The following is a 21,656-nucleotide window of genomic DNA, read 5'->3' on the forward strand; positions in this document are numbered from 1 at the left end:
ATGTACTTACTCCTATCAAAGAAGAACTTGGATTCCAAGTATTGACTGTTACTAACACACACAAAATAGACAGCCGTACCTATAAGTAGAAAAATCAACAGGCCTTCAAAAATAATGTGATGGAAATTCTTGCTTGTGTTTATAAGACTTTTTCCTTTTCCCTAAGGCATTTTTAAAAAAATCATATTCAGCAATCAATTCTGCCAATTAAGATTTCCTGAAGTAGCTCAGGGACTTTGAATTTGGAATTTTGGAATGGCTTACACATCTCTTCTGCAGTTTCTTCTTCATCTCGTTTGGTAATGACCTTGCCTACTGCTTGCCATGCATTGCTGGGCACCATTCTCTTTCACTACCTCCATTATTCAAAAGAGCCAAATTCAAAAGAAAGTAAGTTACTCATTCATTTTACTGGCCACAAATGCAGCAATACCATAATCCACCAGATGGTATCATTACAGTGATCACAAATTCATTAGGAAAAAATTGGTATTTTTAGGGGTTCTTATTTTCAATGTTTTTGTTTTTATTTAGAAAAGTCCAAGGGCAAATGAAAGCAACTGAAGAAAGCTAAATTATGCATACAATTTACTTTCCCTTCCTAGGCCATGATGCAATTCGTATAGTTGGTGAATTTCTTATTGGTCAAGTGATTTAACATATTTGATTAATAAATTAACAAACTTTTATTAAACTCAACAGACTGAACAATTTTTTCAGGTAGAATCTCATTAGAAACTAATAAAAAGAATCTTGGGTTAACATTGTTAAACCCATTTCACAGCTGAAGGAATTGATCCTTAGAAGGATAATCAATTTTCTCAAATTCAGAGAGCTGCTAAGTGGCCCAGCTGAAATGAGAAAGTAGATTGATTACCACTCTCTCATCTTTAGCCACTTACATTCATGGATGTCTTTAAAGTTACTTCATCGCATTTCTTCAGATGGATTAAACATCATCTCATTTTATGAGTGGATTAAACATCCACTACAATAAATCAAAAATGTCCTTGCTCTCCAGCTTCATGGAAGCAATTTCTAATAAATACATTACAACATTTGGATAGAAAGAGAACTAAGTAAAGTGGGTCTAGTTCCACTGAGTAATTTTGTTTACATAGGCTAGTCCATTAGTTTCAGGTAAATTAACCTCTTTCAGCTTCTTCATCATTAAAAATATGAGTATGTGTATTCTAGGTCGCTTCCAATTCAAATACTCTACCTTCCCAATATCTTAATCTCAATAAAATTAAGAAAATCTAGATAATGTTTCAAGCAGTTTAGGAGACAGGTTTTTTGTTTGTTTGTTTTTCTAAGAGTTTAGTGGAACTCAGCTTCTGCTCAGCAATTTGGGAGATAAGGGTTATTTCTCAACATACACTTTAAGACCTTGATAGCAAAGAATTGGGCAGTGCAACACTAAATCGGTACAGAAACAGGGCCCTGAAAAGATTGTAAGGGAATAGAAACAGATAAATAGCCACTTTATATGGTTCTCCTAAATCCAATCCTTAGATGGAAGCAGAGAGCTAGCAATCTCGCAGAAGGAATAATAAGGGCTTGGGAAGAAGACTCTCATTTGCCATATTGACAATCGTGGTTATTCATGCACTGTATACCTTGGCTAAAACAAGATCACTGCTCTTAACAGCATCCTTGTCTCTCAGGAACAGTTGAATAAGAACTAGAAATCATATAGCTTTCATGACATTTCTCAGGTTAAAATACGTTGATGAGTTCTATCTATATCAAATTGTCTAAATATGCTAACAAAGCGTTCGTTTCCCTCCTCATCTGATCCAGTTTACTATTTAGTTTCATCTTTTCTCACTTTCATGATTGATATCCCAGTCACAAACAATCTATTCTATTTTGATTAGCTGTTTCCCGCTTTAGGAAATGCCTTTGAACCCATCCTCTACCCTTTGAAATTTTACTCCACTTCTGAACACCAGCTCACTGGTCACCTACTCTGGGAGAACTACCTTAAAATCCTTAGTCAGAATCAACTTTTTCCTCCTCTCTGCTCATAAAACAATTTAAAAAATACTTCAGCTGTTTCTCTTATCATAGCAAGTCATGATAAAATAGCTGTGGAAGTTTCTCTATAAATAAGCATCACTCTTCATAGGCAGTAGGTTTATATTTAATCATTGTTAAAACCTACAGTGCTTTGCCCTTGACAGACATCAATAACTATGTGTTGAGTTTAGTTAAATTAACATGTGACCTAAAACATATGAAGATATTTCTATCAGTTGAGGTGTGAAGCAAGAGGCAACTTGTCCTCAACATAGTCTTGCCCAAGTGAAAAATGCTGTCATTAAGTTCATTAAACAGAGCAAATCTAGAAAAATGCATTCTATTAGAACAGGTCTCCCAACCTGAGATCTTCAGAATAAATAATGATTTTAAACGTATTGCGATTTCCAAATCAATGGCTACTTTCATATGCATTCTAATTTTCTAAGTTCATGCCTCAGAGCATCACATCATTTCTAAAATTCCTAAAACTCAGGAAAATTAACTCAATAATGAAGTTCTCATTGGGCATCTACTTGTGGAATGTGAGACAGACAGGATTTAGAAACAGATGAATCAAGACCTCAAAGCCAAAGATTTGCAGTAAGTCACTAGCCCAGCTATTATTCTTGAATCTTGATTGTACATTCTTTGAAAATTTACTCAAGATTTTATTCTGTTGTTTAAATAAAGAACCACCTTCCCTCAATCAAGATGAACAGAAAAAAAATTGTGTTTTAAGCATTCCACTATAAAAACACAATCATATACAAGCTTTCCAAATTATCCATATTATGGTGATTCCTCATGCTTATGAATGAAACAGAGATTTATATAGTAATGCAACTTTGGATTTCGTCATATTTTCAAAAGTTATTTTCTTTCTCTTTCTGTTTATTTGGTAGTTCAAAAGAGTCACAAACTTAAAAGAAGAGATAATGTTTTAATTTTGCTATTGATTCTGTCAAGGAGGTACCATTACTTAGCCATATTTATAAGACGGCATTCAAAAGCAGAGATGTTCCTCTTTTGTTATTATTTTTTGCAGAGATGTTCTTCTGGCTTACAAAATGTAAGTACATTCTGGATGTTCAATCTAGTCTATGATAAAATCTAATTTTGTTTGGTTGTAGTAGCTGCAAACTGGCAAGACACAATGATGTTTCATGTTGCCAGCTCTGGAGAAAGCAACTGCGATGTTAATCAAGTCTATATTAAACCACATACATGGACAATGGCAGCCATATAAATGTAGAACACTTTAGATGCAATATTATAGTTAGGTGAAAAGTAGATGATCATGTGAATGTGATTACTACAGACAGTAGAAAGGGCAAAACATTGAGTTAACAAGAATGTGATCACGTTATATTGTTCAAATAAATTTTTCAAAGAAATGACCTTTTTATTTATTTAATTTTTTTCTTTTTGAGGAAAGATTAGCCCTGAGCTAACATCTGCTGCCAATCCTTCTCTTTTTGCAGAGGAAGACTGGCCCTGAACTAACATCCGTGCCCATCTTCCTCTACTTTATATGTGGGACGCCTACCACAACATGGCATGCCAAGCGGTGCCATGTCCTCACCTGGGATCTGAACTGACGAACCCCGGGCTGCTGAAGTGGAACGTGCGAACTTAACCACTGTGCCACTGGTCCGGCCTGGGAAATGGCCTTTTAAAATAAAAAAGTTAAGCAGAATGTTTGGGATTAGCTGATTGGTGAGGAGCTAGTATAAGGGTGTGATGTGCAGAGTTAGGATCCAAGTTTCCACAAGAACGAGAGTACAGATAACCAGAAACAAGACAAAGATGACAAGCTGCAATACTGGACAACTGGTCAACCTCAAGAAGCTAAATTCTTTCTCTCTTGTGTGATTTATCCTGAACATTTCCAGATGAATTCTTCTGTTTAAGGAAATAAAAACAGACCAATTATGCATGAATAAATTATACACATTTATCATTCTATCAATGTGTCTTACATGTTTTCTAATTTCTGTCACCTTATTAGATGAATGTTGTAATTTCCAATTTGAAAAGTTGTCTATCTATTTATCTATCATCTATTTGGCTTTTTAAGGGAGCATAGACTATGTATTAGCCTAAGCAATAGAGAAATAAATACTTTCAAACATTATATCTGACCTTGTGGCATTTACAGTATCATGGGGAACATAAGCATTAATTAAATAACCAAAACAATAAGTGTTTTAGATCCAAAGAATGGTAATAGAAAAATACAAAAATAACTGTGAGAGGAAACTGAGTCTCAAATAGGTGAAGTAACTTTCCAGTTAATAATAAAAGCGTTGACTTTTAGTGAGTGAATATAGCATACCAGGCACTGTACTAAGTCCTTTATTGTATTAATCCATTTATTCTACACAGCTCCCCTATGAGACAGTACTATATATTCATTTTATAGAGGAGAATGAGGCAGAGAGAAGTTGACCATCTTACTCACTAAATCTGATTCCACAGTTCAGGCTCTTCACTCTTAATTCAACTGATAAATGATGGAGTCAGAATCTGACTACAAAATTCACTTTATTAAACAAGTTAAATTTGTCTATACACTGTAAAATAGGATGTTTTATTATAATGATTACATAATTCAGTGTGTATGAAGCTGTCAACTACCTTATTAACAAAATTTCTAGAAGACAGAAAATGATAGTTTTATTCATTGCATGGCTTTTCGCTTCAACAAAGTATAATGTAAAAGTATATTATAGTAGGTAAAAATATAATAAACTTTGAAGCCAGATAGATTTTAACCTCTCTTCTAAGCTCTGACGTTAGGTTAACTATTAATCTAATAGTCTCTGTTTGAGATTATAGTACTGAAATCATAGTAGTGGTGGTCAAATTAAGTAGAACAACATATAGTAAAACAGTGCGTGAACTTTGTTACACGTTATTTTTTCTCTCTTTCCTTCATGCGTGCATGTGTGAGTGTGAGAGCCTAAACATTCTTCAGATATCCGCTGCCCTCAAGAAAATATATCATAAATGAATAAAGATGTTACACTTATCACATAACCCGTCTCTGGAAAATTTGTTTATTTTTTTAAAATGGATCAGTTTTCCTTAAAAAAAAAAGTACCAGTTAGAGTCATGATCTCTTATAGATGGGAAGAAAAATATAAAATATCTTCTCATAATCATTTTTCCTTAGGGAATGAAGTAAATCTTTTCTACTTTCTCATAGATTCTTCCATCATCATATCGCTCAATTTGTTCAGTGAATATAAACCCCAGCAGAATTAACTCTAAAAAGAGAAGAGCAAGGATTTAGGAACCTGTTCTAAAATCCTTTGAGAGACTTTATCATTGATCAGGGAATTCCGTAAATTTAGGTAAAAATCCAGGGTCTACTGAAATAATTCATTAATACAAAAAGCATTTCATGAGCACATACTTATTCTATGTCCAAAACAGTGCAATATGAACTAAAAAATAAAATGTCTAATGTGTAATTCCAGCCAGCCAGTCAATGCATGTAAGCACTTGGTGAAATTCCTCTTTTATCTTAAACTTGTGTGCATGTGGGTGTAGTTATCAGTTTCATATTGGTAGTGTTAGTCATTAATGTCAATGGCAAGATAGGTCATTTGTATTTCTGAACAGTATTGTTGGCTTATAAATAATACATTTCCTCAGAGTTGTTTTTGGTCCATTCAAAGACACTGTCTAATACATGTGAAAATGGAGGCACTTTGTTCAGTTTCAAAATTGAAATTCATTTATTTTTTTAATGCTACAATCATTACTGAAGCTTTATTTTGTGCCAAACCAGGCTGTAAAGATAGAGACATGGACCCTGAAATCAGAAAATGTGGAATAATAAACAGATTGTTTTTACATAACTGAATATTGTACATGCTTAAATAGTAATAGATCTCTAGGTATTTAAGCAGAATCCAGCAGACTATAATTAAATATTAAAAGTTACAAAAGTAGTTATTTGTTCATATATGTATTTTCACAGAATTTTTAGGCAATCTGACTTTCAAAATAAAGTTATTTAAATAACGTGTAGCAATAAAAAGGTTGAAATAATTGAAAGGGATAATACAGAATTAATGAGCATGGAAATGTTTCCCTGCAGGAAACAGTGAGCAAAAATGAGCTCTAAAGTAGAAAAGAAACTTTGAAATTCAACTGAGAAAAATATGTCAAAAGGGAGAATGACTATTACAGTTCTGTGGCTTTTCCTTTTTTGTTGGAAGTAATATCGACATATGTGATAAGAAATCAGTTCTAATATTTATTTTATTCAGACCCTGGTTGGTCTGATGCAACATTGTACTAGCAGCTATTGCTATGTTGGAGCAGATGCACAGAAGATGAACAAGTTTATGTCTTGTACAATCATAAGATTAATTTCAATTTTCCCTGAATAAGTTGCTTCTTTCCTCTGTTGCATCAGCACTTGATTTTCTTACAACATCTAAGAAATCGTACTGATTTTTCTCTTATTTGCAACCTTCAGGATTAAAATATTTACAAAAAAATCAACATCTTTAATTCTGAAATTAGATATATAATAACTAATTGTGGCAAAGGACAATTGTGGGGAAAGTTTTAATTATAGTGCAGGCAGTAAAATCCATCCTTTCCTGAAAAGTAGATTAATACACAGATATGAGGGGAGGCAGGAAATGCTCATACCTCAGGAGGCTAGAATGTCATTGATCAAACTCTACAGAAGTCACACTTCCTTCTGGAGCAAGTCGTTTGTCTTTGTAAGAGCCACTCTTTGCCTGCCTCAGGAGTTAATATCTAGAAACATAATTGTTTGAAGGTTCTTGTTTCCTGTTATGGCAGAAGGAAGAAGGTGTCTTATTGAAAGTGACTGTCACATGTGGGGAGAAATAAGTGGATGTCAAGCATGGACATAGGGGTTCTCTCATAAATTATCCCTCTGCCAGAGGTGACAGAAAGTCTCAGCAGCAGTTGTGGTGACATTTTTTTAAACCATGGGATCAAAATCCCTGCACTTTAAATACTACAGAATTATAAACTACTAAATATTAGCTCATGACAGTCAAAATGTGTATTAACAATTTTGTGTATATGTATGCATACACAGCTATTGTTTACTAACATTGGTTAGTGTCCTATAGAAATTTTCTGGAAACACAAGAAACTGTTAATAGTGGTATATTTGAGAAGTTAGAATGCAAGATCAGGGTGGAGGAAAGGAAAGGAAATATTGTCTCTTTTACTTAATACTCTTCTGGAGATCAAATATTTTACTATAAAGTAAATAATTTTTATAAGGTAAAAGTAACATATAAAGTTATAAATGTAAAAGTATATAAAGGAAGAGAAATTATCCACTATAACTATATCTGTATCTCCCAACTCTACACACACAGTGTGCTCACATGTAAAACTACAAACTTCTAGCCTATGTCTTTAGTGTTTTCTTGTTAGATTATAGCTTTTGATCATGGATTTAAAATTGACTTAACTTTAAATGCAATTAAAGTTGGATCCAGTTCTCATAATTACATTTTGATTTATAAATAAAGATACACTATGATTTTACTTCGGAAGTACATTTTTTCCTGAGCAATTTCCAAAAAGCTTGTTTCACATTCTTGTTCCTTAGACTATAAATTATGGGGTTCAACATAGAGTTTATAAAAATGTGAAAAACAGCAATGGCTTTGGACTGCTCCACTGACTTGTTTGTGGGAGATCTAACTTACTTGTAGAACAGGGTCCCATAAAACACAGTCACTGACACCAGATGGGACCCACAGTAGAAAAGTCTTTGTGACTGACTTCAGCAGAATGCATTCTCCGGAGGGTAAAGAAAATGAAGACATAGGAGGTAAAGATTGTGAAGAGGGAGTGAGAGGGTAAATCTTGCTACCGCAAACATGGATGTCTCCTTAATGGAAGTGTCAGAGCAGGAGAGTCGGATAAGTGGTGGATCAGCACAATAGAAGTGATTAATGATATTGGAGCCACAGCAGATCAAAAGGTACATCCACATGTTTTCCATCAGGCCACTAAGGAACCCATAAACATATGGATCAACAATCAGGTGAATATAGACCCTTTTGGACATCTTGCTGCTGTAAAGCAAATGGTTGCAGATGGCCATGTAACTGTCATAAACCACTAAAGCTAGCATGTGATATTCAGTAATGACCATGGTAATGAAAAAAATAGCACTGGACTAAACAAATTACATAAGAAATGTTTTTCTCCTCTGAGAAGAAGTTCGTCAACATCTTGGGAGTCACATTAGTGGAATAGCACAAATCCAAGCATGTCAGACTGGCATGAAAGCAGTACATGGGGGTGTGGAAGTGTGAATCCACCCTGATCAATACCAACATCCCAGATACCCCCCAATGGTGATCAAGTAGATCACCAGAAACAACATGAAGAGGATGGGCTGAAGCTCTGGACAATTCATTAATGTCAAAAGAACAAATTCAGTCACTAAGATGGAATTTCTTCTGATCATTGTCTTAGAAGTTAGCATTGTTCACTTAAATGACTTCAAAAGAAAAATTAAGAAGTGAATGAGATGCCCATCATATAGTTTCTTCTCTTTCTTTAATTCTTCTCTCCTTTTCTTTCATTCTCAGTGACCTTCACACAGAGATACTATTAGACAGAGTATGAGACTGTAGAAGCTGAGATGTTTAAGAAAGTCATGACCCCTATTAGCTATGTATACAACATGTTTCCAAAAAAGAATGGCTCCTATGACACCAACATGCTTGTAATGAGGAAATTATGACCTAAAATTTGTCTAAAAATTGATTGAACAACCAGTTGCCACTGACAGTTCACTACAAAATTGTGGGCTTCATCATCGAGCCTAGGAATGGTTTTGGAGAAAATGGTGACATATGTTTGAAAACACTTTTGCAGCCATTAACAGTGTTTGACTATTTAGAAGCTCAAACTTTGAGAATTGTACTCCCTACTTGCTGTATTAGAGGGCCGAAAATTATAGGGATTTGAAGGAAATTCTCTGCAGCCTATTTAGTGCTATATTCACAAAATACAGAAGATTCTGGTATTCCTATGTAAGTAGACCACAGATAAGGACGCAACATTTGAGAATAATAAATTCCCTACATGAATTACTGATGAAGGGATTTTCATTCAGAAGAGTTGTATGAATAAAGCAACAGTGACATGGATTAGGAAAAGAGAAGTGGCCTAAACTTAGATCATAGATTTGTTCTCTTACCCATTTCTTTTTTTTCATTTATCCCAGAAAGCATTTAAGGAGTTTTTTTTTTTTTTTTTTGAGGAAGAATAGCCCTGAGCTAACTACTGCCAGTCCTCCTCTTTTTGCTGAGGAAGCCTGGCCCTGAGCTAACATCATGCCCATCTTCCTCTACTTTATACGTGGGATGCCTACCACAGCATGGCGTGCCAAGCAGTGCCATGTCCGCACCCAGGATCTGAACCAGCGAACCCCAGGCTGCCGAGAAGTGGAACGTGCGAACTTAACCGCTGTGCCACCAGGCCAGCCCCAGCATTTAAGGAGTTTACAGTATATAACAAAATGTGGGAAATTTATGCTGCTGGTGAAACACAAATTTGACTCTGAGCTTTCTAGCAGCGTATGTAAATACTTTAACCTTCCTCATTATAAAATTATAAAAATAATGTTCAGAAGTTATAAAACAAAAACTAATCAAGAGAGATAGAATTATTCTTAGTGCAGAGTTCAGATGACACTATGCATAATGAAAGAATTACACTTTCAGATAATGTTATCAGTTCAGATAATATCAACTTTAATGAAAGAATCAAATTTGAAACTATTAAACCAGGCGTCCGGAGAATATATTTTCATTCCAGACTCACAATGTTGTCATGTGTTGTTTTATAAATTATAAGACAAGGGATCAAAACTCAAATGCATTTTCGAACCATTTAGATGATAAGAATGAGACAAAGGGACTGGATATAAGAGTGAACCAAGTGAACTCCTGGTTCCTAGACTCAAGAGTTAGCAGCCACTCAGACAAGCTGAATTTTTACTGTATGGTAACATGGTTGTTCCAAGATTTTAAAAGCTTCCAATTTTAAAGAGGTATCAGAATGCATTATTTTTATGTGAAACTTATCAAATACAATGTTGGCAAATAATTCAGTTCTTAAACCTATCTTTAATCAGAGCATAACAAAAGAAGTCTACAGGCTTGATCCACTGAGATGCAAATAAAACTTCCTATGCCAATCTCACCAACTATATTTCCAGTATCTAATCTTTCCTGGAGATTGAACCAAATACCCTCAAAAGCTAGTTACTTTGACTCTGTGATGCTTCCAGGACGTTGTATGGTTTAGATTAAAATGAGATAACATTTGCACACAACCAGCATTGAACACTACATGTGTGTAAGTCACTTTGCTAGGGAAATGAAGACTAATGGTAACAACGCTTGTCTTAAAAGAGCTAGATGGTGTTTCCATGGTAAAGGAGACATATGAAGAGAAAATTAAGTTTCAAATTGATTAGTTCAATAATAAAGATTTGAACAAAATAACTAATTGTGTTCGGGAATCATGATAGGCGTCAAAGAATGGTAACCTTTAACTGGGAGTAGAAGGATAACTAAGAATTCTCTAGAAGGACAAGTATAGGGAGGACTTTCAGATAGAGTGATCATTATTTGCAGAGACAGAAGGCTTTCTAGAGAAATCAAAGAGATTCCACATAGGTGCAGGGATGAATTTTCTATTGTGTCAAAACATTTAAGAAGGGGCAAGCAGCTAAATGAACTGAAAGTTCCTATCAGAGGCCAACAAGTGTGGACATTCCTAAAAGCTACAAGGGTGCTTGTTTTTGAGTTTGTCTCGGATGTACTTTTTTGTAGTTTGTGTGGGTATGTGTGTTACACACCAGCTATGGCAATGAATTAGAACATACATTCCCTGTTATTTTGAAAGAGAAGTAATCTATGGGGCTTAAATCTGCAACTTTGGCCTTTGGGAGTGAAATACATTGATCAGAGTATTAGGATTTATGTCTATAACAAAAGCGCTCTATCCTCACTCACCAGAAGGATGAGTTTATTTGGAAAATACTCACCTTAGTATATATAAATCTTCCATTTTAATGACATAAATATACTCATCTAATCTTTAAATCTGTTCAACTAATGTTTAAGAGCTGGGATTCTCACTTCCATGGTCTGGATTCCTTCCCAGATCAGGGAACCACATCACCTCTCTGTTGGTTGTCTTGCTGTGATACTGAAAGCTGTGCCATTGGTATTTCAAATATCAGTAGGGTCACCCAGGGTGAAGAGGTTTCAGCAAAGCTTCCAGACCAAGACAGACTAGGAAGAAGGACCTAGCTACCACATAAAAAAAAAAAAGGCAATGAAAACTCTTTGACTAGCAGGGAAGCATTGTCTGATATAGTGCAAGAATGTGAGAGGATGGTGCAAAAATGCAGAGCCATGTTCCACTCTGCTGTATACAGAGTTGCTAGGAGTTGGAATCCTCTCCATAGCACTAACAACAACAAATTCTCTCAATTCTAACATCTGTCTGGTGATCATATTACATTTAGCAACTCATAAGGACAAAAATAAAGACAACAAAAATATAAAAGAGATCAGAATTTAATCTGCCTATTTCATACCCTTTCCTTTAAATAAGTTCAGCAACCACACCCTACAGTTTAGGAAGTAAAGAATATATTTTGATAATAACACTTCCTCCCACACACAGAGGCACTTCAGTTTTTCAAAGAAATTATATTATTTTTATTTTATTTTATCTCAAAAAGAATCCTGCAGTTGACATAGAGCAAGTACAATTAGCAATAATGAAAATGGGGAATACATAAACTTTAAGCTTGCTTTCACCTGAGTTTTTAGATTAGTGTTTTCAAAATTGTTTTCAGCAGAACAACTGGATATAAGGCAACAAAATAAGTCTACAAAAAAAGTTAGTTTGGAAAATGCTGAGTTTTGAAAAATAAATAAGTGCAAAATGGTAGTCTCTGTTGCAGGAAGTCTCAGAACTTTTCATATGCCCATGTGCATTGTGAAGTTACAGAAGGTGGGAAAGAAGATGCAGCCTTTCTTATTCAAAGAGCCTGGAACATCTCAAGTGTAGTCTTAGGGCTAACAATCCCAATTTCCACACTGAGCACTAGAGATTGCTAGAATCCTTGCACCTCAACAGTTATACAAAACACAAGGAAGTAAGAAATATTCTGTGCTACTTGACAAGCCACCTTTATTCAGTAGGGCTACTAGCAGGGTACTAAAGCTCTTTTGAATTTATCATTGATTCGTTCTCTCCCCATAAAAATTGCTTGGAGGAAACATTAAGTGCAGAAGAGAAACTTTATAAATGAGGGGGCAATAAAAACAAGAAGAAACAATCTAAGAATTCTAAAGGATATAGAATACAATGTGGCATTGGAGCTCTGTACATGAATCACAGATGGACACAAATCTTTCTACCCTCAAAAGAATAATCTGTACAGCTGGACTTTAAATACGAGTACCTGTTTGTTCATCCTGTCACAGAAACAAATAATAATGGTTGCTTATTAAGCATCATTTGGAATAGGACGTATGGTAAATTAACATATATGTGGATATACCATGAGACAAGCTCAAGATATTTTATATACTCTCATATAATTTGTGTGCAATTTAATTTTTCTTAAAATAATGCCTCCCTAGTTTCTCCTCCCCTTTCTTTTTTCAGCCCTATTTTATCATGCACGACCCTGATCCCAAGACCACTTTCATTGAGTTTCTTGCCTGATTCACACTTTAAAGGGCAAAAGTAGCTGAGAAACATGATCCTCAATATCTCAATTAAAAAAGATATTTGAGATATGAAATATGAATATCATAAAAATTGATGTCAAACTTTAAATATTTTTGGTAGATTCCTGTGACAAATTAAAACTTACTTCATTAGAGCTAAAGCTTTTTTCCCAGAAGTAAGTATCTGAATGATTTTGGGATACTTACTAGAAATTCAACTGAAGATTATTCCTGTTTCTATAAGCAAAAACTTATAGAACTTGCACTGCTGGGAGGTGTCCAAGGCTCGTGTTTAATGGCTGTGGGAAATGCCTTTGATAGTTTTCTATTTAACTTTTCTGCACCCTGTGTGTCTGGTAGTTAGAAAGATTATTTATTTGTTATTAATGCAAGTAGTAGCAAAATTTATCCTCTAACTCATCATTTCCAACTCCTACTGCAATATAGAATGACAAGTAATTGAATTATTGGAGAGATTACTGAACAAGTTCTGTAATATTCCTGAATATTTTGCTCACTATCTAAGAAATATCACACAGAAAAATAATTAAGTTTCACCGAGGAAGGTGAATCAGGTATCCTTCTAAACAAAGTTTCCCTATGACATTGATATCCAATTTGACATCTCTAAGTAATTAGGAGTCAGTGTAGGTAGCCATGAGTTATTTAGTCTATGTACCTCATTTCAAGAACTATAACTTAGGGGGCTGGCCCGTGGCCGAGTGGTTAAGTTCGCGCGCTCCGCTGCAGGTGGCCCAGTGTTTCGTTGGTTCGGATCCTGGGCGCGGACATGGCACTGCTCATCAAACCACGCTGAGGCAGCGTCCCACATACCACAACTAGAAGAATCCACAATGAAGAATATACAACTATGTACCGGGGGGCTTTGGGGAGAAAAAGGAAATAATAAAATCTTTAAAAAAAAAAAAAAGAACTATAACTTAAATAAAACTCTACATAAGGTTTCTCTGGCTCAGTAATGCCAAATTGCTTTCTTCTGGATTGGACTGATAGTAGCTAAACTAGATAACAAAGACAACATGGATTTGTTCATGCAGATGAGATGGATTTATAAGGATATTAATATGCATATATGTTTATGTTTTATTATGTAAAGATACAAGTAAACAAAGCATTATTTGTAATTTAGTAGGAATTATTGAGCCAAAAACTGGAGGCGCCAATTATCCTAACTTGGGGAATGATAAATATTTAGTGAAAATTTAGAGTTCCAACAATTTCATATTCTCTCTCTCTAAGCCAAAATAAATAAATAAATAAAGGCAATCAATCAATAAAAGTGTAAAACTTGAAGTTTAGTTTAAGTAATTCAGTCTAGAACTTACCCCAATTGGTCATAAAGACATAGATAAGTCTGCATGAATAGCTGGAGAAATAGAAGTATTTTAAGGTAGGAAATGAATGAAAAGTTAGATAAGTCATGTATTTGGTGGAGTCTTGCATCTCATGTGAATATTAATTTCCTAGGAAAGAGCACCTTCCTTAACTACTGTGCCATAGTGACCTCCAGCATCTTCCCCTTCTCTTGGATTTCCATTCCAGTGTCTCACAAATATAAGAGCAGAGTACTTTACCTGACTACAATGCATGAACCTAAATTATAGATCATGCTAAACATGTATCAGTAAAAACTCTTTGGCATCTTCATTTAGAAAATAGCCTTTTTACCTTGATATTGTGGCTTTCTTTCTGTTGTCTTGAGCCATCATCTATTCAATATTAGACTTTGACTAAATTATTTCTAAAATGTTCAATGTTTATAATATTCTGATTCATTATTTATGTAGGTACAAATACTATAGTCATTACTAATAAGGTATTATAGTTAATATCAATTTGCCCAAAAAGTTTTGCTCCACAATTAAAGAGAGATTTATAAAGTTCTATGAGAGTTTTATTTTTGCTAGAATGAGTATAAATTCTTCTTGAAATTGTCTGTCTGTCTTTTCAATTATTTGATCAAGGTTTTTGGGGGAGAGTAGGGGACTGTTCTTTCAATTGATACTATTCTAAAAAATGTTATAAGATTGTCAAGTGTTTACTCCAGGATAGTTTTCAAGTGTATTGAATTATTGAATGAATGGAGAGAATGCTATTTTTAAAGTAAAATGATCAGTGTCAACACATAATTCCAATGAAATTTTGTATTTTCTATTATCAGTCTAAATGAGAAACACATATTGACTCATTTTAACTGGGCAAGGAATTAAAGACAAAGTTAAATTTCTAACATTCAAAGCTGTTTTTATTGTCACTTGACTCCTATTGATGAAGATCCAAAACTAAAACAAGAAGAGAAAGTACAAATATAGAAGACAGAATTTTCATTCCTACCTGACCCCAGGAAAGATTCTCCCAGGGACACTAGTGGTCCAAGTGATGAGTTAGTTGCTGGGAATGATTTATACCTGATTTATAATTTGGACCTTTTGTCCATAAAGTAATTTTCAGTTAGCCCTTAAGAAATAAGAGAAAACTCCAGGAAAATCATAATTTATGTAGACTCACACTCGTTAGTCTTGGGATTTGAACAATGTGAATGCATCAGTTTGTAATCATTTTGAGCTGATTGCTTTGGGTGATCAAGAGTTGATTCTCATGTGATTTTTGCATTATGGATCACCATTTCTTCCAACTAGATAAATAGAACAAGGAGTAAAATTAAAAAGTGGCATAATCTATGGTCTTTGATGTTTCTATGATACCTTCCCTGTCTGAGTTGTGTTTTGTACAGTACCTTCCATGAAATTAGTATTGAGTGAATGTTTGCTGAAAGGACTTTCATATCTAGAATAAAGTGATTAAGCTATAAAACCCAGTGAGTAAAATCATGTGGAAAAGCTATCATAATGAGTAGTTAGTTCAAGATGTTAGGTCCAGGCATTGGAACATGATACTTTATGGAAAACCTGATAAGCATGTGATTAGCAATGTGTTATTTATTTGACCTCACATGGTAAAGTTGAAAATAGTACATCTACCATGTCTTCCCATTTACCAAGTAGCCAATTATCCACTCATCCAAGGGATACAAGAATAAAAATGACGTGGCCCATGTGGTGATATTTCTTAGTCTCACCATGAAGGCAAGAGACATGTGAATGATTCAGCGCTGGCTCATTCTCCAAAGGAAATTATGAAGTCAAAGTTCTTAGTACAGTCTACTTCTACATTCTCTGTCACTCTCTCCCTCATTGACTCATCTAGCCGTATTGATCTTGTGGCAACTTCTTTCCAAATTCAGAACCTTCCCATAGGCCTTGTCATTGCTTTGAATAATATTTCTCTCAAAGTTTCTCAAATCATTACCTACTCATCATTTAGATATCAGCTTAAATTTCACTTCCTCAGAGAGGTATTTCTCTACGTAAATTAAACCTGCTCACTACATAATTGTTTTCAGTTATGTTACCTTATTATGTTACTACAGTGACTGAAACATGATAAGTGCCTCATGAATATTTATTGAGTGAATTTATGGAATAAAATAGAGCAGAATTTCACCTAAGAAGGTGTTTTGTTTTCTCTCACATCGTGTTTTAAAACTGACAAATTCTGAAGTGAACTTGCCCAGGACTCTCTCCTCTCCAACATACAACAAAAAGGTGCATCCTAACATAACAAAGAAATGTTGGAGAGACACACAGCCATACAACGGAAGGCAAAGATGCTGGAGCCCCCCACAGAGGAGCTGGAACGAGGTAAGAGAGAACTTTGCTGCCTCCCCTGAAGACTGCAATCTGCAACTGTGGGAGGTATTCTGAGGGAAGGAACAGTGGAGGAGAAATTAGTTCATGGGAACTAGGACTCTCTAGGGCCCTTGCAGCCTAGAGAGAAGCCCTCTAACAGGGCAAAAGCTTTTGTAGGGTGTGACCACATCAAGCCAACACACCAGGAAACAAGATAGTGAGAGCAAGAAAGCCTAGAGAATGTACAGGAGTAAACGTCCCTCCCTCTGCCTGCACTGCACCCACTCCACCGCTAGGGATTTTAGCTGAAGTGGAGGGCTCAGCATACACAGCTCTTGACCCCTACCCAGTGGTGACAGGCGGTAACAGCAACCAATTAATATCAGAATGTGTAAGATCCGACCCATCTCTAGCAATATCAGACACAACATCAAATCTCCAGACCAGAGAGAAAATGAAAAGCATCCAGAATTCAGTCCTGAGGACACAGAAATATGCAATCTAAATGACAATGAATTCAAAATAGCTATCATCAAAAAATTACAGGGTAAAAGAGAATGTCAAGAAAAATTTCAACAAGTTCAAGATCTACTTCACAAAAGAGATTGAAACTATAAAGAACAATCAATCAGAAATATTAGATATGAAAGACATAGTGGGAGAGATAAAACAAAATATGGTTTCCCTGGACACTTGAGTGGTCATCACAGAGGAGCATATCAGCATAATCGAGGAAAGACAGACATATTGAAATGCTCCAGACAGAGGAGGAGAGAGAACTAAGACTAAAAAGAAATGAAGAAAGTCTCAAAGAAATATCCAACTCAATGAGGAAATGCAACATAAGAATTATAGGTATTCAAGAAGGAGAAGAGAAGGAAAAATTAGCAGGAAACATGTTCAAAGAAATAATAGCAGAGAAGTTCCTAAACCTAGGGAAAGAGAGTGAAATCTGTGTGGAAGGAGCTTCCAGATCTCCAAGACTTCTCAATGCAAAAAGACCTACTGCAAGGCATATAGTAGTAAAACTGGCAAAATTGAATGACAAAGAAAGAATACTAAGGGCAGAAAGGCAGAAGGAAATAACCCACAAAGGAATCCGTATCAGGATTTCAATAAATTTCTTTGCAGAAAACTTACAAGCTAGGAGAGAATGGAATGACACATTCAAATCTTTAAAAGACAAAAATCTTCAGCCAAGATACTCTACCCAGCAAAAATATCCTTCAGATATGAGGGAGAAATGAAAAGTTTGCCAGAGAAACAAAAACTAAGGGACTTCATAGCCACAAGACCCCCCCCCCGCCCAAGAAATCCTCAAGAAGGCCCTCATACCTGAAAAAAAAAAAAAAGGGAGAAAAGGATCACAGGATCACAAAACACAGAATAAGGAGATAAATAGGTAGACGGAATCAGAACAGGATAGCAAACACTCAAGTATAGCATTGAGATAAAGGGAAGGAAAACACCAAAAAGAAAGATAATCTTGTAATTTTAACCACTAACTCACAATACAAATGGAACAAGATATGAGAAAAACAACTTAGATGAGTGGAGGAAAGGGATTGGACCAGTTTAGACTAAGGAAATAAGAGGCCATCAGAAAATGGACTATCTTATAAACAAAATGCAGAATACAAACCTCAGGGTAACCACTAAACAAGAATGCAGAACAGAGACATAAACAATAAATAAGGAGAAAACAAAGAAACACCTCATAAAAAACTATGCAATTCAATGAGTAAACCAAAACACACAGGACAAGAAACAAAGGAAATGCAGGAGAACTGTAAAACAAGTGATAAAATGACAGCATTGCACCCTCATACATCAATAATCACACTAAATGTAAATGGATTGAATTCTCCATTCAAACGTCACAGAGTGACGAGATGGATTAAAGAACAAGACCCAACAATATGCTGCCATCAGGAAACACATCTCAGCTTCAATGACAAATTCAGGTTCAGAGTGAAGGGATGGAAGACAATACTCCAAGCTAATGGCAAACAAAAGAAAGCAGGTGTTGTGACACTTATATCAGACAAACTAGACTTCAAGATAAGACAACTAAAGAGAGACAAAGAGAGCCAGTATATAATGATCAAAAGGACACTCCATCAAGAAGAAATCACACTTATAAATATCTATGCACCCAACACAGGAGCACGAAAGTTCATAAAGCAACAAGTAACAAACCTAAAAGAGGATAGTAACAATAGCACAATAATAGTAAGGTACCTTAATACTCCACACACATCAATGGATAGATCATCCAGAAAGAAAATCAACAGGGAAACAGTGGAATTAAATGAAAAGCTAAAACAGTTGGACTTAATAGACATATATAGAACACTCTATCCAAAAAGAGCAGAATACACATTCTTGTCAAGTGCGTACAGAACGTTCTCAAAGATAGGTCATATGTAGGGAAACAAGGCAAGCCTCAATATATTTAATAAAATTGAAATAATAACAAGCATCTTTTCCAACCACAATGATATAAAGGTACAAATTAATTACAAGAAAAAAGCTAAGGAATGGACAAATATGTGGAAACTAAACAACATGCTATTGGACAAGCAACGGATCATTGAAGAAATTAAAGGAGAGATCAAAAAATATCTGGAGACAAATGAAATGACATACCATAACAACTCATATGGGATGCAGCAAAAGATATATTAAGAGGGAAATTCATAGCAATACAGGCACACCTTAACAAACAAGAAAAACCCCAAATAAGTAATCTCAAATTACACCTAACCAAATTAGGAAAAGGGACAAACAAAGCCCAAAGTCAACAGAAGGAGAGAAATAATAAAAATAAGAGCAGAAATAAATGCTATTGAAAGAAAAAAGGTCATAGAATGGATAAGTGAAACAAAGAACTGGTTCTTTGAGAAGATATATAAAATTGACAAACCCCTAGCAAGATTTACAAAGAAAAAAAGAGAAAAAGCTCAGATAAACAAAATTAGAAATGAAAGAGGTGAAATAACGAGAGACATCACAGAAATGCAATGGATTATAAGAGAATACAATGAAAAACTATATGCCAACAAAATGGATAATCTAGAGGAAATGGATAAATTCCTAGACTCTTACAACCTCCCAGAGCTGAGTCAAGAACAAACAGACAATCTGAATAGACCAATCACAGGGCAAGAGATTGAAACAGTAATCAAAAGCATCCCAAAGAATAAAATCCCAGGACCAGATGGCTTCCCTGGGGAATTCTACCAAACTTTCAGAAAGGATTTAATACCTATGCTCAAGCTATTCCAAAAAATTTGGGAAGATGGAACACTTCCTAACACATTCTATGAAGCCAACATCACTCTGATACCAAAGCCTGACATGGTCGACACAAAAAAGAAAAACTAATGGCCACTATCACTGATGAACATAGATGCAAAAAGCCTCAGCAAAATTTTGGCAACCCGAATTCAGCAATACATCAAAAGGATTATACATCATGATCAAGTGGGATTTATACCAGGGACACAGGGATGGTTCAACATCTGCAAATCAATCAATGTTATACACCACATCAACAAATTGAGGAATAAAAACCACATGATCATCTCAACAGAAGCAGAGAAAACATTTGACAAGAGCCAACAGACATTTATGATAAAAAAAAAAAAACTTTTAATGAAATGGGGATAGAAGGAAATTACCACAACATGGTAAAGGCCATATATGACAAACCCACAGCCAACATCACACTCATTGGGCAAAAACTGAACACCATCCCCCTGAGAACAGGAACACGACAAGGATGCTGATTATCACAACTCTTATTCAATACAGTACTGGAGATTTTGGCCAGAGCAATTTGGCAAATGTAAGGGATAAAATGAATCCAAATAGGGTGTGAAGAAATGAAACTCTCACTGTTTGCAGCCCACAGGAACTTATATATAGAAGACCCAAAATTGTACTTTAAGTTGATGCATCTTACTGCATGTGTTACATATTAATAAAATAGTTTTTAAAAATCTGATTGTTTCATTATTATTACCAATTAAACAAGAGTATGTTAAAGATTGAAGAAGTTAAATCACTTGCCCAAAGGATACGTACAAAACTTTAGAAACAAGATTCAAATTCATTTGTACCAAATTATCTCTCACAGAACACTGTTTCCACAGGGAACAGTTGTTTGTGAAAAAATGGATGTATCCACCAATAAAAGGTAAAATCATATGATCATTTATATAGAAGCAAAAAAATCATTTGAGAAAATGTAATGTCTTTTCATGATAAAAACGCTCAGCAAATTGGATATAGAAAAAACATACTTCAACATAATGAAGGCCATGTATGACAAACCTACAGCTAACATCATATTCAATGGTGAAAGAATGAAAGCTTTTCCTCTAAGATCAGAAACAAGACAAATGTGCCCACTATCATCACTCCTATTCAACATAGTATTGGAAGTCCAAGTCAGAGAAATTAGGCAAGAAATGAACATCTACTATCAAAAAGGAAGAGGTAAAATTGTCTCTGTTTGTGGATTATATGATTTTATATATAGAAAACCCCAGAAACTCCAACAAAAAAACTGTTGGAATAATAACTTTAGTAAGGCTGTAGGACACAAAATCAACAGCAAAAATCATTGCATTTCTATATACTAACCAATGAACTTATTTGAGAAGAAATAAAGAAAATCTCATTTACAATGCCACCAAAAGCAATAAAATGCTGGGGAAAAAACTAAGACATTAAGAGTTCTGAATATTGAAATCAATGATTTATTGATGAAAGAAATTGAAGAACAAAACGTAAATGGAAAGATATCTCATGTTTATAGATTGGCAGAGCTAAAATTACTAAAATGTCCTTACTATACAAAGCCATCCATAGATTCAATTCAATTCTTACCAAAAATCCAATGACATTTTTCAAAGAAATAGAATAAACACTCCTAAAATTCATATGGATCCACAAAAGACCCTGAATAACCAAGCAAGCTTGAGGGGAAAATAAAAGCCAGAGACAACAAACTTCCTGATTTCAAATTATTTTACAAAGGTATAGTAATGAGAACAGTATGGTACTTGCATAAAAAATGGACACACATAACAATGAAACAGAATTGAGTGCCCAGAAATAAACCCAC

At 34.9% G+C, this 21,656-nt stretch overlaps 1 pseudogene; it reads right to left on the minus strand.

The window, feature by feature from the left end:
• Positions 1–7,567: 7,567 nt before the first annotated feature.
• On the minus strand, positions 7,568–8,512 carry LOC103565028 (olfactory receptor 5M5-like; annotated as a pseudogene).
• Between the last annotated feature and the right edge of the window lie 13,144 nt (positions 8,513–21,656).

This window comes from Equus przewalskii, chromosome 11 (assembly GCF_037783145.1).
Source record: "Equus przewalskii isolate Varuska chromosome 11, EquPr2, whole genome shotgun sequence".
Classification (NCBI taxonomy): Eukaryota; Metazoa; Chordata; class Mammalia; order Perissodactyla; family Equidae; genus Equus; species Equus przewalskii.